Source organism: Myotis myotis, unplaced genomic scaffold, assembly GCF_014108235.1.
Source record: "Myotis myotis isolate mMyoMyo1 unplaced genomic scaffold, mMyoMyo1.p scaffold_m19_p_15, whole genome shotgun sequence".
Classification (NCBI taxonomy): domain Eukaryota; kingdom Metazoa; phylum Chordata; class Mammalia; order Chiroptera; family Vespertilionidae; genus Myotis; species Myotis myotis.
Genome location: NW_023416319.1, coordinates 3709619 through 3725627, shown reverse-complemented (window position 1 = coordinate 3725627; position 16009 = coordinate 3709619). Strand labels below are relative to the sequence as shown.

The 16009-nt window shown below is 54.9% G+C and overlaps 1 long non-coding RNA gene across 1 annotated transcript; it reads left to right on the top strand.

Annotated features, from left to right (window-relative positions):
• The first annotated feature begins 13613 nt into the window (after window positions 1-13613).
• LOC118670256 lies at window positions 13614-15640 on the top strand. Its single transcript, XR_004972265.1, has 3 exons — window positions 13614-14264; window positions 14422-14744; window positions 15036-15640. It is a non-coding gene; the product is annotated as an uncharacterized LOC118670256 (long non-coding RNA).
• The last annotated feature ends 369 nt before the right edge of the window (window positions 15641-16009 follow it).

The following is a 16009-nucleotide window of genomic DNA, read 5'->3' as shown; positions in this document are numbered from 1 at the left end:
CCCTGGTGACACGGCATTTTTCCTCGACTCCGACGGGAAGAATGACTCCCCTCTGAGCTGGAAGGTCAGCAAGCTGAGCTCCACACTTAATATTCAGACGGAGCAGCTCCGGGGACAGGTTTGGCTGTGATCACCCCCTTCTCTCCTCGGACTGCAATTGCCTTGTTTTAGAAAGTTACACACATGCACATTTTTCTCTTGTAAAAGCTTTTATCTACTTACGTAATTTTCATGCCGTGCCGTTTATGAGTTTAAAGTGTCCAATTCAGTGGCGCTAAGTACATTCACAGGCATGTGTCAACAGCACCATGTCCATTTTAGAATATCTTCATTACTCCAAAGAGGCTCTCCAGCCGTAGCTCTCACCACCCCATAGCGCCCCAGCCAGCCGCCGATCTGCTCTCTGTCTGGAGAAGTCCCCTGTTCTGGACATTTCATATAAACAGGATCCTACAGTACGTGGCCTCACTGAGCGTCACGTTTCCAAGGTTTGTCGCGAGTTCATGACTGAGTCACATTCCGTTGTAAGGATGGACCCCGTTGGTCCGCTCAGGGCTCATGAGCATTTGGGTGGAGCAGAAGCCATGCTGGCGCCCTTGCCTCCCCAGCTGCGCCCTCCCCCTCCTCCCCGCCCCGTGCTCCGTCGGGACGGGCTCAGGCAGTGGGCAGCATGTGCGCTGGCTTCTCGTTGGTGCAGCCACAGGCAGCCCGACAGGAGGTCCAGGTGTCCCAGTCTCAACCTCAGGTATTTGTCGTGGCTCAGACTGGCAACTGAGGAATCGCTCCAAAGCAATCGAAGCCTCTTCTTGCGTTTCATAAACACGGAGGGGCTGCCGTCTGCCCCAGGCCCCCACCATGTGGGCTATTCTGGTTTCGCTGTTTAGATTTGACGACTGTAACGTTTGTCTTGTCACAGGCAATTGGTGGTGTAGACAGTCTTTCTGTCTCTCCCTCCTCCTTTTCTAGCCTCAACTTTATCAGATTTAGCAAGTAAAACAGTGTCTTTTCTCTTGGGAGACACAGAGGTGCAGTGAAGACCCTAAAACCAGTGCTGCCCCCCCCCCCCCCCAGGGTGTGTTTCAACCTGGATGCTTAGCTTCGGTCCCAGGGCTCATGAGGCCGCCGTGTCAGTGGGTCCTGCTCTGTCCTGCAAAGGTCACGCCCAAGGTCGGCTGGCCAACGTGCGGCTCTGCAGCGCTGCTTTGCCGCAGAGGGAGCGTGTCACCATTCTCACCTCGGCCTGGCCACCCGCGTGAGAAAGCTCTGTCCAGGGCCAGCTCCTCGGGCCCGGAGAGCGTGGCCGTACTGAGTGTTTAGAGCACCCACTGAGCCGTTAGCTTCAGGGGCCGCTTATCTGCCAGACAAGCAGGGAGGGGCATCCGTCATGGAGTGCCTGGCCCTGGGCCCCTGCGGACTGTCATCATTCCCCTTACAATGATGGGCATCGAAGACGAAGCCCAGCTAATCATCACGTGAAATTTGAGAAATATGCAGGTGGGCACACCCTGAGCGCGGAGAATGGCAGTACCTTTCCCATCATCCCAGTTCAAAGGAAACACGCACTCCCATGAGCTGTGACATTTCCTCGATGGTATTTCAGCAGGGCCCCGGCCCCTCTGCTTGTGGGCGGTGAGCGCAGGCGCCCCTCCCAGCCCAGAAGGTAAGAGGGGAAATACGCGGGCCAGGAAGTCGCACTGTGATTCCAGGGGCCGTAAGACGCATTAAGACACACAGAGACAATCTACACTGACTTTGCTCCTCCGTTCTTCGGGTAACATCCCTACTGCGCAGCTTCACCCTTCGCAGGACGAGGGCTTCAGGCCGCCGGGCAGGCGTCTCCGGCTGGTCATGAGTTTGGCCTTGGGGAGCTGATGGCCCCATCGGTTAGTGGATGGCCTCCTGGGAGGTCCAGGACCAGGGCAGTGTCAAAGACAGATTTGTTGTTAATCCTCACCCGAGGATATTTTCCCCATTGATTTTTAGAGAGAGTAGAAGGGAAGGAGGGACAGGGAGAAAGAGAGAGAGAGAGAAACATTGATGTGAGAGACACATCGATGGGTTGCCTCCTACATGCCCAACTGGGGCCGGGGATTGAACCTGCAACCAAGGTACCTGCCCTTGACTGGGAATCGAACCCTCAACCCTTCTGTGCGTAGGGCGACGCTCTGACCACTGAGCACACCGGCCATGGCCAAAGACAGAATTTTATAAAAATTTAAATTAAGTCCTGGAAGCCACAATGTCTGAATTTCTAATTTTTTAAAAAAGTTTGAGACGAAAAGTAGCATCACAACCCTTCCAAGGGATCGACATGCTCCTGTGACTCCCAGCAGCATCAGAATCTCAGCAGAGAAAGACCCTAACGAGGTTGAAAGTGTCCATCCTTCTCCTTTTCCCCCGACTTATTCTGGCTCTGAGTTTACCTTTGAGAGCATTTGAAAACAAAACAAACCCGGTCCCCCCAGCACCCCCTCCTCCTTCCCTCGTGGAACAGGGAACCACTTCCTGGTCTTGGAGCAGGAGGCTGAGAAAAGAGAGCAGAAGGGGAAACCGAGGCAGGAGGGGACGCGCACACTTTTACTGACTCCTCAGGTGAACACTGGCGGGACCACAGATGCGGTCGGTTTCGTGTTAGGACCTGCTAGTCGTGTGTCCTCTCCACACTGGGACAGTCCGGAAGGAGGATGTCCCAGGAGCTGGGCGCCAGGGTGGCCAACTCACAGGAATTCAGGGAATTCTTCCCTCCTTCCTTCCTTCGTTATTTCTTTGTTGTTTTCTTTTTTAAAATATATTTTATTGATTTTTTACAGAGAGGAAGGGAGAGGGATAGAGAGTTAGAAACATTGATGAGAGAGAAGCATCGATCAGCTGCCTCTGCACACCCCCTACTGGGGATGTGCCCGCAACCAAGGTACATGCCCTTGACTGGAATCGAACCTGGGACCCTTCAGTCTGCAGGCCAATGCTCTATCCACTGAGCCAAACCGGCTAGGGCTATTGTTTTATTTTTTCTCTTTCCAAGGGCTTTTGAATCGCTGCCCTTTGTTTACAGCAGTGACCATGTTAGAAGGAACACGGAAGGTCCAGGGTGACAGGAAGGGCCTAACTGTGGGCTCCTGCCTCACACTTCCAATGGCGGAGCTTTGGGCGAGTCCGGATCTGGGTCTCATGGGCCACCTCGAAGGTTCTCTTCCTCACTGGGGCCACGTGGCAACCGTAGGCAACCTCTTTGGAGACATCCATGCCATCTTGGCTCTCCTGCCCACAGCTGAGGGCCTCCCCCACCCACACCAAGCCTCACCCACGTGGCCTCTCCGCCATCGCTCACGGCTGCGGGACGCCCCTCCCCGGGGGCTGCTAAGGACCGAGTTCGCTGAGGACAGAGCGTTTGCCCGAGGTCACTGCCCGCCGCCAGCGGGTCACTTTGCAAAACACCGTCCAGCTCCTGTAAGCTGCTTGCAGTGGAGGCCGAGGTGGGGGCAGGAGGGATGGGATCAGCCAGGAGAGGACAGTGACAGCTGGCCGAGGGCTGCCTTCCCTACCTCAGCGGCCGTTCTGTAGGCTGCAGAGAGAGTCAGAAACTCCAACAGAGCGCGCGCCATGGTACCGGTTGTCTGCATACCACGTCCTGCACCCGCCCTGGCTCTGTGGTCCCGGGGAAGCATCAACTGGGGTGGGTGGGTTGCTGGGCTGACACAAATCCACGGCCCTCAAGGGCTTTTGAGCTTAGCAGCAAAGACAGCATTTATTTTAACAAACATGCAATTGGTTGTAATTGGTGCCATTTAACCATTGGCAAAACAGATTTCTTTGGTAAATGTCCAGCAATAGCCTGACAAGTGTGTCATAGTCACAGATGGACATAAGTGATAGGAAATGATATTGAAGAAGAGTCACTTGTAATTGCTGTGTTAAGCAGGGCCAGTTGGGATCTTCTTGGCGACGGTGGGGTCACAGAGCGCTGGGGATGGAGGGGCACCCGGCTTCCCAGCTGGTGAGGGTGGGCTGTGGGCATTCCGTGTCGTCACTGGGCTGTGAGTGCACTTGAAAGACAATCTCTCTTCTCCTTTGTGCTCAGACCACTGATGGCCTCTGATGAGCACCATGTGACACTCAGCGTTTAAATGAAGGATAATCCCATGATTTATTTAGGTCGCCTTGCAGTTAATAATGAATGAGGCCGGCCCCTGCCGGTCTGACGAGAGGTTCTGAAGGGCTCACTCGGTGGTTCAGACACTTGCTACTCCTGGCAGCCTCTGGGTCTCAGCGTCTCTGATGAGCTCTGCCTTCCAGGGCGCTCATCAGGGCAGGTGTGGAAGGCACGGCAGATGAGGAAAACGATATTAAAAACAGTCCCCTTCCCCCTCCTCCCCCCCCCCCCACACAGGATGGGGAGCAGACTGCCTACCTGGGAACCCGGGCGCCACTCTTCTGGGGAAGGTCTTATCACCCACAGCGTCTCCGTAAACAGGGCTGAGGATGGATTCAGGAAAGGCACGTCATTCAGAGGAGATCAGGCCCAGAACTGGAAACCTGGTGGAGCTCATGCACTTCCCAGCCCTGTCACCAGCAGCTGTGGGACCTTGGGCAGCCATCGAGCCTCTCAGACTCTCGTCTGTTAAAATAAGCTACATGCAGCCCAGCTGGTGTGGCTCAGTCGTTGAGCTTCGACCTCTAAAGTAGGAGGTCATGGTGCGATTCCCTGTCAGGGCACATGCCCGGGTTGTGCACTCGATCCCCCGTGTGGGGCGTGCAGGAGGCGGCCGATCAATAATTCTCTCTCATCATGGATGTTTCTATCTCTCCCTTCTTTTCTCTGAAATCAACAACAACAATAAAAGACCCCATAAAATAAGCAACATGCAAAAATGCCAGCACCTTTGTCCACTTATTTATAGCCCTTCAGGACCCGCTCACACCCTGTGGGATCAGCACTATCATCTTCACCTTTTTACAGAAGGGAAAGGGGTGTAGGGAGGTCAGTAGCTTGGGTTACATTTTGCAGCCCTATTAGTTGTGCCAGAGATGGTGAAACCCACCCATCCCACGTCTGGGGACTGAGAACAGAGGGCACCAGGCAGGGCCGGGCTCTGGCCTCTGGACGATGCCTGTCTCAGGAGCCTGTCTGGGGCCAGGTCACTGACATGTGGTCCCTCCCACCCCCTGCAGCCAGAACCAGTTCATGGCAATGGCATTGGTCTTGTGGTCTAGGCAGTTTCTGGTGAGGTTGCCATTACTGATGAAAACCTCTACAAAGTTGTGTGAGGAGCAAGGAAGCACCAAGTATATTTTGGGGTCCTGGGCTTATTGCTGTCCGGAGAGGGTCAGGCCTTGCGAGGGGACGGTGGGGACCTCGCTGCCTAAGGGGCCCACAGGAGCCTCCTGGGGAGACTGGGTGGTTCTCTGAGCCCCTGGGGTTCCTTCGGGGCCCAGCAGCCACTCTGCTTGGACAGAGAGGTCAAGCTGTGTCCCCAACACGTGGGGCTCAGGTCACCCTCCAGGCAGGCTCCTCTGTGAGTCTCTGCCACCTCCATGGGCCGGCGCGGGGTTCTTGGCTCGTGGCAGAAAAAAAAAGGTGTTAAAGGCTGTCAACACCCTGGAGATGAATTGTGTTCAGACAAAAGATAATAAAATGGTGCATTTTAGGAGGACTTAGAAGTCCACGGGCCAGAAAGGAAACTAAGAATAAGGGCCCACTCTGCGTCTCCCGCTATGTTCTCGCTTTGAGCGGCCCAGCCCAGGAGCTGGTGTCCACGACAGAACCAAAAGCTCACTGGCCAAAGGAAGCCAGTGCCGCTAGATAGTCTCAGGATTCCCCGTAACTCCGCGGGCAGGGGTGCCGGGAGAGAGGGAATGGGCCTATCGGAGCGCGTTCTTAGTCCCCTTTCCAGCCAGCCTGCTTCGTGCGGCTTCCATGTCCCTGGGTATGGACATGCGGACACTCAGTCTGCGTCTCAGTGACGGGCTCGCAGGCTGCGTGCCGCGCGATCACCTGCTTGGCTTCTCCAGCTGCCGGCGCAGATGCTGCTGATGGTGTGTGGACAGGCCACCTTCACCGAGGCGGGGGGTGAGAAGGAGGAGGCGGCCCAGCGATGCTGCCTTTGCTCTGCGAGACCCCGACACTGTACGAAAGGCCTTGCACACCCAGGACGGTGCCCGGGGACCGGGTGCCCACAGAGTGCCTCTCACGGTCACAGACAGGCTCCAGCCTCCTACCCCAGAAACTGACGAGGTTTCCCGGGAGGGCTCATCGGTGTCCTCGGTCCCCGACACTGAGAAGGGCCTCCTGGGGAGACTGTCCTTGGCTCCAGCTGCCTCCCATTGGCGGCTGAGGCACCAGGGCAGGGGCGACCACCCTGCTGATGCCTCTTTTAAAAAATATATTAAAAATATATTTTTATTGATTTCAGAGATAAGAAGGGAGCGGGAGAGAGAGAGAAACATCAACCATGAGAGAATCATTGATCGGCTGCCTCCTGTACACCCCCTACTGGGATTGAGCCCACAATCCAGGCATGTGCCCTGACCGGGAATCGAACTGTGACCTCTTGGTTCATGGGCTGATGCTCAACCACTGAGCCATGCCGGCCAGGCATGAACTGAATTCTTTTTTTTTTTTTTAAATATATTTTATTGATTTTTTACAGAGAGGAAGGGAGAGAGATAGAGAGTTAGAAACATCGATGGGAGAGAAACATCGATCAGCCACCTCCTGCACATCTCCCACTGGGGATGTGGCCGCAACCCAGGCACATGCCCCTGACCGGAATCAAACCTGGGACCCCTCAGTCCGCAGGCCGACGCTCTATCCACTGAGCCAAACCGGTTTTGGCATGAACTGAATTCTTAATGGTGCATTTAACTAACAGTATTTCCAAGGATCCCCGTGCTCAATGCCAGTGTTTAAATAAAGGTTCTTAAAAAATGCACTTGGGAAAGTGTGGCTGTCTGTTGACGTCACGCACCGAGTCTCCCTTTGCGCTGTGATAGCGGTTTCCCTGCGACCCGTTGCCTGCTCTCTGCGAAGTGAGAAAGCGACAGGCTGGGATTTTGGAAGGAAAGCTGGAGCTCATGTGCCAGCGCCAGCAATGCCTTTGATGCGCTGCAAAAAGCACCCGGGCATGCTAAGTGGAGGGCGTGGCCCGTCCGCCTGAGCTGGGCGCGAGGCTCACTTACACGAGCTGCAGGCTTCTCGGAGGTAGAGGTTTCTGTGCTTCGGAATTCGAGGTGGGGCTGGTACAACTTACTCTGGTGGGGCCACAGCTCAGCAGGTCCCTAAGCAACGATTTCTCAGGACACAGACTTCACTAGTAAATTATAGAAGTTTAATATAATTGATATATAACAGCATATAATTATTTATATAGTTATATAACTTCATATTAAAAATTATCCTACATAATAAAAGCCTAATATGCAAATTGTCCCCTCCACTGGGAGTTCGGGGGGGGGGGCGGGGGTGAGGCAGGGCCGGCTGGCCAACCTCCTGCATCCCCTCCCTCCAGCTGGCCCTGCCCCTGATCGGCCCCCACACCCCGATCGGGTTGGGTAGGCCCGACCCCACCCATGCATGAATTCGTGCACTGGGCCTCTAGTACATCTATAATGATCTATAAAATAATTACATACTAATAATTATAAGTTAAACAAAAAGTACAGTGGTTTATGCCTGATGGTCAGGGACTTTTTCCCTTTTTTCTCCCTCATGGACGATAGTATCCTGGTGCTCACGTGGCATGTGGCACCTGACACGTGGCGGGGCCCCCGACTGCTCATAGAATGCTGGGGAGCATCTCCGTCCTGGACCAGCTGTCTGTCTGTCCACCCTCGATGGCTCATAAATGAGTCACCATCTTTACACAAACACATCTGACCAATACCAAACATCTGGAATGGACAAAAACAGAAACACTTACTAACTTGGTGCCATTGGCCTAAATCTTCCTGTAGATTTCATTGGCGTAGCCCACCGCATGGGCTATATTTGAATCTCTACTTGAAACTCAGTGAAGTCTTCTTCATAGTCGATTTACAACACCATGGAGATAAAGGTGGGCGAGGTACATGCTCTGTGGACAGAAGTCCAGAATCCCGATGGCCTTGACAGTTCCCAGCAAAGCCCCGGGTTCAAGGGACAAGCCTGGTCCCCTCCAGAGGAGGAAGTCCAGGCTCAGGTTTGGGAGCGAGGGAGGGGCTGGAACACAGGGCCGCCCAGGTCCGGGGGTTCCTAACCCCCACAGGGATCTCACCTGCGTGTTGTTAGCTTCCTGTGGCTCTGGCCCCTACTTTTCTAACCATTTGAAGGAAAAAAAAAAAAAGCAATACAAAACACTGAATTCCTAGCATCTTTTCAAAAACTCCCTTCTTTCTCCCTATCGTTCTATCTATCTTGGTAATTTTTTTGATCTAAGTTACAGGGCCTGAATCCCCAGAATGTGTCATGCCAGCTGGGTGGTGTTATTGTGCCATACATCACGGCGGTGACATCGCTGCTCACCAACCAGCAGCCCTTACAGATGGTGGGGAGACGTTCTGAGAGACCCAGGCCAGGCAAATGATAGCAAATCCAGTTTTTCTTAATGGCCTTTCCTTATTTGGTTTAAAAAATGACGGCGCGTCCTCTAATTCCAAAGACTAATAATGCCAAAAGGGTTTGTTTTCTCCTTCAAGATGAATGGCATTGACATTTAAACAGATCGCTTCCAGTGGGTCCCTGGGACTCTACGCAGGTAATGATTAAACTATTTCCAGCGCGCGCAGCCCGGCCACATCTGTCTGGAGACAGAACGCAAGGGCGCGAGCCACACTTAGTCACTGCCTGCCTTGCTGGCGTTGCCCTAGGAAGTCCATTCTGGAACCCGAGCCTCCTAAGGCAGCCGTGGAGAGCTGGCAGGTTCCACACCTGAAGTGACTGCTCACCTGCTGAGTCCCGTCTCCAGGAGCCCCCGGCCTTCCCCCTCCTCATACTGGTGCCCCGACCCTCTCACTCAGGTGCCAGCTCCAGTTGCATCCCCTGAGCCCTTTCTCTGGTGGTTGAGCCTAGCCTGTGTTCTCAGCACATCTCAGCCGTGGGAGCACTAAGCGATGCATTGTTTGTTCTCCTTGGAGGTATTTATTGAACAACTAGAGGCCCAATGCATGAAATTTGTGCAAGGGGCTCGGCCCTCGCAGCCCCGGCTTCATCCGAAAGGTCGTCTGGAAGGACGTCTGGGAGGTCGTTCAGCTGTCTGGTCTAATTAGCATGTTACGCTTTTATTATTACAGATGTGTCATAACCAGGTTTCAAGAACAAACACCTATTTTAGTTGCTGCTCCTGGGGAACTCCAAGTCTCCCCAATATCTCAAGTCGTGCAACCCTGGGCTCCTTCCTTCCCAGCCTCTCACCACACTGAGCGACGTGGGCTCTGTCCGTCTGTCTGTCCATCTGATCGAATGGTCCACGTGTAGCTATGACAGTGGAGATCATTACACAACATGAAAAAGAGGACGGACATCTGGTATACCTGCCAGACCTGGCCACTCCACAGACTTCCCACTTCCATCAAGCCCACCCCCTCCCCATTGCTTCCATCGGTGAGAAGCCTGAAGCTGGTGCATCATTCCTCAGCCTCCGTCACCTGCAGCTTCCACCAGCGTGCTTGGCTCCCCACGATACCCCGAGTCCAGGCAGCGGAATCTCCTCTAGAGATAGTCTGCCCTTCTCTGTTTCAACACAGGCCAAGACACTCTTCACGTCTCTCAGTTTTGGTCCTTCCATGGGCTCTTGCTTCTAGAAGTTCTCAGCTGAGATATAATCCACTTCCCATTGCTGCTCTGCCCACGGAACTCTTGGAAACAGGCTTCCAGACTTGGCGCTGCTGGTACTGATTCCCAAGTCCCACTGCCATCAGCTCCCTGGTTTCACCCCTCACTCTCTTACTTCATGTAAGTATGATGTTCCTCTGTGTGTGCTCTCCAACGCATGTCTCCATCACCCCCTGTGTGCTCACCTGAGGGCCTGTGTCCATCACCCCCTGTGTGCTCACCTGAGGGCCTGTGTCCATCACCCCCTGTGTGCTCACCTGAGGGCCTGTGTCCATCACCCCCTGTGTGCTCACCTGAGGGCCTGTGTCCATCACCCCCTGTGTGCTCACCTGAGGGCATGTGTCCATCACCCCCTGTGTGCTCACCTGAGGGCATGTGTCCATCACCCCCTGTGTGCTCACCTGAGGGCATGTCTCTATCACCCCCTGTGTGCTCACCTGAGGGCATGTGTCCATCACCCCCTGTGTGCTCACCTGAGGGCATGTCTCTATCACCCCCTGTGTGCACACCTGAGGGCATGTGTCCATCACCCCGTGTGTGCTCACCTGAGGGCCTGTGTCCATCACTCACTGGTACATGTGAGTATTTCCTGGATTGAGGCTCCACAGGGGCTTCCCAGGACTTTTCTGTCACCTCCCTTCCAGCCTCCAGCTCTGGGACAGTGAGAGAGTCAACCCAGGTCAGTACTTGCTGACAGTGGGTCACAGCCATTTGGTGGTTTTGTCACCCACCCCCATTTAGACCGTGAGCTCAGCCAGGCAGGCCGGTGTTCCTGGGTCTTGTGCGGGCTCAGCACCGTGGGTGAAGGACACTGTGACATTGCCTGCCGACTCAGAGCCGCAGATTTCTCACCCTGCGTCTCCCTTCAGGCCTGCATCCACCTTTGAGGCTGCTCTCTGACTGCCCTGGCCGGGCGGGCCCTGCCTGTGCCTCAGGGCCCTGTCCCTTCCTGCCCCCCAGAGCGCCATCCTGGGAGCCATGTCCCAGTCCTCCTTGTAGCTGTCATCCAAACTAAACACATCCCAGAGGTCACATCTGATTTACTCTTTTTGTGAAACGGAGTATTTTTTTCCATTCCAAAGCCCTGTGACAGGTGTGCAAACGGTGAAGGCAAGTGTGGCCCAGGCACAAGGAGTCAGTGTATAGGGGAAGGGCTCCTCCAAAGAGCGAGGGGTGGGGTGGGGGAGGAGGGGAGGGAAGGAGGGGCAGACACCATCAGTGAAGACTTGAGGACACAGGAGGTGATCTCCCTGCCTCCACCTGAGCCCTGCCTGCCTGCCCTGTGAGCTGAGCATGTGGGCATTCGGCCCTGAGTTTCCGCCTTGCACCCCCATTCTCCCAGCCCCCAGAGGGATATCGGATGAGGTGTGCTGGCCGTGCAAAATCAGTGTCCGTGGAACAGGTGACTGCCATCCGACTCCACGGGACCTCGCATGGAGGAGGTTCAGGCACCTGGTCCCCAGGAGGGGCGAGGAGCGCAGGGTGCCGCCTCTGTTGGGGGAATTTCCTTTAGAAATGCAAAGAGCACAGAATCTGTTTCCTAAGACTTCCCCCTTTGGGTTAAAAAGTATAGCTAAGGGTTTGATTCGTTCCTGGGGGGCTGCAGGTGAGTGTCCTCAGCCCACTGCGAGGATGCCCCCGGCGCTTTAAATGATGGGGCGTCCTCCTGCAGGGATCTGGTCGCCGAGATACTAGACTTTTTCCAATTTAAAGTTGAACTTCAAGTAATAGACTCGGCTATGTTTGCTTTTAATATGAGGAATTAGAGCCCGACGTCGGCCGATCTGACTCACCGGCTCACCGGCCCATCCCGGGGAAATGACGCCGGGAAACGGCACAGCGGATGGAAGGCCTGGGAGGACCAGGGCCGATCAGGAGGCGCATGCCTTCACCTGCAGCCGGCAAGGACGTCACGGTCACTCAGGAAGGGCGCCTGCGACCGAGGCAGACAGAGCGGTCCCTGGTGTGGCCCCATCACGGCAGTTTGGGCAGCCTGAGCCTCCCGCAGCCCGGCCTTCGAGGAGAAACAGTCCCGTGAGCGCCATTGGCCTGGAGACACTCTGGAGGAGGGGCCCCTGCATCCTGAGAGCTTCCCAAACCTGGGGGACAGACAGACCCCCTCCACCCATCACTCCAGGCTGCCAGAGTGTGTGCACCCTCCTCCCCCGCCTCATATACACACAGAAAAGAAATCAGGGAGTCAATGACTCTTAACTTAAATATATATATAAAATACAGCTAATGATGCAAGATGGGATTTTAGAGGTAACACTAATCTACACAATTTTACGTTTCCTTTTCCATTTCTGTGTTCAGTCTCCGTGAGCAACAGGGGGGCCTCAGTGCCCACCCGGACAGCTCCCTGTAGGACAGCTCCCCTGAGCCAGGGCAGCTTGGAGGGATGGCTGCGCCTGGCCCGGGAGGCGCCTGCCTGCTCGGGCTGACCTGCCTGTTGGGCTGGGATGTGGGAGATTGGAACACCCAGCAGAGGGTCAGAGGGTGGGGGAAGGGAGGGGTGGGATTTGACATCCACTTTTCTCTGCTCCCCCCGCCCCCCTCACACACAGACTGGCTCTTTGAATTGCCAGTCATCCTTCCTCTGAGAAATTTCCAAACTTATATCACTTAAACGATAGCTGTTCTAACAGTTTTTTGGTGGCGATAACTCTAATACCACGACTTAAAAACCGTGGCGATCTTAGAGTTCTGCGAAATCTCCCTTCGCTGGGGAGTGCATCAGACAGTTGGAAGCCAGCCTGGGGAGGGAGGACAGGCCTCCGGGGTCTCTGAGTGATGTGGGCCTGTCCTCTGAGGGCACCTGTCCCACCCTTCACCCCCCAGAGCTCGCCGCTCCGCCTCCCCTTCGGATGCCAAGCTGGCATTCTCCGCCTGGCCCCACGGAAGGCTGGGTAGGCGTTTCAGCCTCAAACATCAATCCGCCTCCCGTGAGAGATGGCTCAGGCCCGGAGCGGAGCTGGGCAGATTTCAAAGGCCTCTAACAAGCAAGCACCGATCGCTTCCTGAAACTGCGGGTCCTCCGTGGCGGGGGAGGGAAATCATTCCAGTCATTAACGCCCCTGGCTTTGCTTCAAAGGCTGTGGGTTCTGGAGGGAGAAGGCGGGCCTCTCACGCCTGCCTGGGAAGGCGTCCCTTCTTTTATTCATAAGCCTCTTTCTCATTAGCCTCCTTATGGATCCGGGGGCGGGGGCGGGGGAGGGGGGCACCCGCGCCCTCAGAGGAGCCAGCAGAGCCCTCGGCTTAGAGTTTTGTTCTGAGAAGAACGGTTTCGGTTCATGCACTGTTCCCACGCCAGCTGTTGCGTGGCCTGTTCAGGAAACAGCGGTTTCTTCCAGAAACCCACAACCGAGAGCACTTTTGTTGTTGATTAAGACGCAGATGCTCGGCAGCCTCCAGAGGCCTTTGCTGGGCTCGCTCGGAATCAGCCGCTCTGGGCCCGAGCCCTCGGCCCCGAGGCTGCCAGAACCTTCTGCTAGGGGAGCGCCAGGCTGCGTTAGGGCCACCGGAGTTGGGGTTCAGAGGAGCCCGTACCTGGAACAGAGCTTGTCTGCAAGGGAGGGCGGGCAGGTAGCCTACAGCCTCAGTGCCTGACCTCTGGCCCACGCAGGCTGAGCCGAGAGAAGATGGTGGCGTGTGGCAAGCCTCCCCTTCCTTCCTTTCCCCTCCCCTCCCCCTCCTCCCCTTCTCTCTTCTCTCCTCCCTTTTCCTCTCCTTTCCTCTCTTCTCCTCTTTACTCTTCTTTCCCCTCCCGCCCTCCCTCTCGCTCCCCCCACCCTCATGACTTCTCAGAACCTATCTGGATGCTCTAGCTAACCACCAACCCCGCGGCATTTAATAATTAATCTTCAAGCCGCGTGTGGTCACCATCCTTTAACAAGATCCGACGCTTCCTCTTTTCTTACCGGAAAATCGGCTTTTAACATCTTCAGGAAATTCCTTGTAATGTGCATGGAGTTAAAACCTGAGGTCAGGCGGCGGATGGACGCTCATGCGTGGTTGAGATTCGTACATAAAATTGGACGTTCGCCACCCGGTCGACAGGATCACAGTGTCATCTGTGGAATATTCGACATACGCTCGGCCACCCACCACGTGGGGACAGGCACGGCGTGAGACCCCTGTGGCGGCACCACGACGCAGACGTGTGAGTGTCCTGTGAGAGGCATCGCCACCGGCCGCCTCCCTTGTGACGAAGATGAGCTCCTGCCAGCATTTCCGAGCGTTTTCTTGCCAAATACTTTCTGCCAGTTTGAGTACTTCTAACCCTTTCTTCTTGTGAAAACACACATTCCTTAACTTTAAGGAAAAATAATTTCTTTATGTGAAACCCGGGAAGAACGGTAAGAAAGACCCACAGAAATAGGACAAACTGCAGTCGGGTGGATGTCTTCCTTAGATCAGCTAAGACTCTGGGAGGACGAGATCATTCCCTTGCAAAGAAGTAAGTAAAAACGATGGCTTAGAAATAACAGATGGAAAAGAAATCCTTGAAGCATCTGGCAATTTGGGTCATTTTACTTGTTCTCTGCGTATTTGGGTGACCAGTCGGCCTGGAAAATTGGGCAATTCTTTATTGTTTATCATGCATTTTATTTCAGCTGCTTCACAGAAAGGGATTTGATTGAGATGATTCACAAGGACCAGAGTCAAGATCACGTGGGCCCCTGAAGAGACGGACAGGAGCCTGCAGGTGGTGCTCTGACTCTCAGGACCCCTTGCTGTGGGCTGAGCAGGGGCTGAGCTGGGACCCGCCAGGATGCCCTGGGCCCCGCCTGCCTTGCTGCATCCACAGAACCAATGACCAGACGGCGTGGCTTTAGTCACTGCTGCTCTTACCACTGCTGCTCTCAGCCCCCTTGCCCGCCCCCAGAGGCCAGAGCAGCAAGAAGTGTGGTTGGGTCTTCTTGTGCCCCCTGATCAGGTGAGTTCTTTGTGTCCCCCCTCCCCGCTCCATCTTTGGGTGGAAAGCAGACGATGGGCCCAGGGGCTTGGGGAGGCCCCTCCCCCCAGTAGCCGTGACCGGGCGCTGGCGGGCATGGCGGGCATGTCCCCTGGGGAGCCCTTCCTGTCTTTCCTGGTGCAGACCTGCCAGAAAAACGGGGCTACTGCGAACAAAAACAGCAGAGCCGGCATCTGAACAGTTTCACCTTGTGGTGACTCTTCTTGACGATCACGTTTGGACAAGGTTTCTCTCTCTCTTTGTCTTTTACAGGAGAGAGAAGCGGGACCCTGAAGTAGATGGTGTCGATCCAGACTGACATGTGCCGTGACACGAGTGGGGCCCCCACAGAGCCGAGGGCTGCAGGCGTCCCTCCGGGAGGCTGATGGGCGTCCATGGAGGAGGAAGCCCGGCATCTCCACAGACCTTTCTCCTCTGGGTTCCGACCCGCCACACCCACACGGTGGCGAGGCCTCTGGTGGGCACATGGCTCATACGGCTGCAACCAGCAATCGTTTGCGGTGTCGCCCACACCTGACTGAGGGCTGCTGGGGTCCTGTGGCTGAACCCAGACTCGAGGGTAAGGGTGTGTGTGTGAACCTGGGCCAGCGATGCAGATGGCACAGGCAGAGAGCCCCTCTGATTGGCCAGAGCGCCTGCACATCATCACTGCATGTAATCCACCGCGGAGACTTGGTTTCGCCATATTCTGCAGAAATAAGACAAATAGGAGAATAACCAGACTGTGAAGAAACAGGAATGGAATTCTGGTGAGAAAATTGCTTGATAATAGCTAACACTATATCATAGCGAGCAAACCTAAATGTGTCCAAATTAATGTATATTCACACCAAACAAATGTTAATTAAACAAGCTACAGTGTAGTGCTCTGCTCGGGCTCTGAAGCTATGCGTCCACCAAGCTGAGGCAGCCGGAGGTCCAGAAATGCCAGGCACCACTTTCTCTGTGTCGTTTACCTTATTGTTCAGCGAAGATGCCCCCTCTGGCTTGCACATGTCATTGCTGGGAGAGCTGTCTGGCTAACTCAGGATTTCCTACAGGTATTGACCACGCATTAGTCATTCCAATAAAAGTCAGAAGAGCTGCCCGCCGTGTGGGAGGGGTTTGATGAGCCTCCTTTTGCAAAGGGCCTCTCCCTCCTCTTTGAGATGGAAGGGTGGAGATGTCTTTTTGAATTTTTACTATGGACCAGCCAAAGCCTCTCGGACAACACACAGTAGCACCGA